The sequence below is a fragment of the Pelophylax lessonae genome (assembly GCF_965119305.1).
Source record: "Pelophylax lessonae genome assembly, chromosome: 5".
NCBI lineage: Eukaryota > Metazoa > Chordata > Amphibia > Anura > Ranidae > Pelophylax > Pelophylax lessonae.
Window position 1 is genome coordinate 558,019,770 of NC_138772.1, and position 1,341 is coordinate 558,021,110.

Genomic DNA, 1,341 nt, shown 5'->3' on the forward strand with positions numbered 1-1,341 from the left:
GTATATATATATATATATAATGTGTGTTTTAAAAAAAAAAGAATAGTGGTGATCAGATACCACTAAAAGAATTCTCAATTTGTGTGAAATTTCAGTTGTCTGCAGCGTTGCATGACCGCACAATTACCGGTAAAATGTAGTGGCGAATAGCAAATAATGCTCTGCTCATGGAGGATCAATTATTCCAGAGGTGAGGTGGGTGAGGATGTGATCATGGAGCTCAACCAATAGAAAACTCATTTGGACCCCCCCCCCCCCCCCAAATGCAGGGTTTATCCCCAGGAAGCTGGCAGTGTCTGAATGTCGGTAATCGGGGGCGGGGTGCATGTTGGACACTTTGCTCGTCTCTCTTCTCCTGGCGATCGCGTTTTTTGGGAGAAAGTGTTTGTAAAGGCGTGAAACATGTTGGTGTGTCAGGCTCAGGTCTTCATTTCATTGGTTAGAATACATTTTTTATTTTTCTGCCATCACCCCGCTGCTCCTTGGTTTTTTTCTTCTGTCTGTAAGCACCGATATATCTGCATGCACAGGGTAACATTGAGGGGCATTTAGAGGCAATAAAACAAATAAAAATTCACCATCTGCCCTGAGCAGCTTTAGGCTCCGTTCACAGTGCGACTCCTCACAGCCAATTCTTTTCAATGGCATCCATTCATATTGGTGCAACTTAGAGAATTTGTCTGCACCACATTGGGACTTTTCATCCAACTTTGATCCAAGAGTGTAAAGTCACCACTGAAATCGTGCGATTTTGGGAGTCACCCTAATGTAAATGGAGCCGCAATCCCATCCAGTGTGCATGAGGCCTGAGAGTGAAGTCAGAGCTCCGGGTCCAAGTCTGAGGTAGACGGTGCCAAAGCTGCTGATCAGTGTGACAAGCCAGGCAGCTGGCATTTTCAGAAGGAAAGTTGGCACCACAACGTCTCCTTGTAGCGTGTGCTCTGTGTAATCTGATGTGTGGCCTGGTTGCACCGTGTGCTCTGTGTAATCTGGTGTGTTGTCTCCTTGCACCGTGTGCTCTGTGTAATCTGGTGTGTTTACACAGAGCACACGGTGCAAGGAGACATCTGGTTGCAGCGTGTGCTCTGTGTAATCTGTTGGTGCTCCGTGTAATCTGTGTGTTGTCTCCTTGCAGCATGTGCTCTGTGTAATCTGATGTGTGCTCTGTGTAATCTGGCGGTGCTCTGTGTAATCTGGTGGTGCTCTGTGTAATCTGTGTGTTGTCTCCTTGCAGCGTGTGCTCTGTGTAATCTGATGTGTGCTCTGTGTAATCTGGCGGTGCTCTGTGTAATCTGGTGGTGCTCTGTGTAATCTGTGTGTTGTCTCCTTGCAGTATGTTCA

The 1,341-nt window shown here is 46.6% G+C and overlaps 1 protein-coding gene across 1 annotated transcript in view; it reads left to right on the forward strand.

Annotated features, from left to right (window-relative positions):
* Window positions 1–1,341, forward strand: part of SMARCC1 (SWI/SNF related BAF chromatin remodeling complex subunit C1) — a 47,666-nt gene that overhangs the window by 6,695 nt on the left and 39,630 nt on the right. The window lies entirely within an intron of this gene.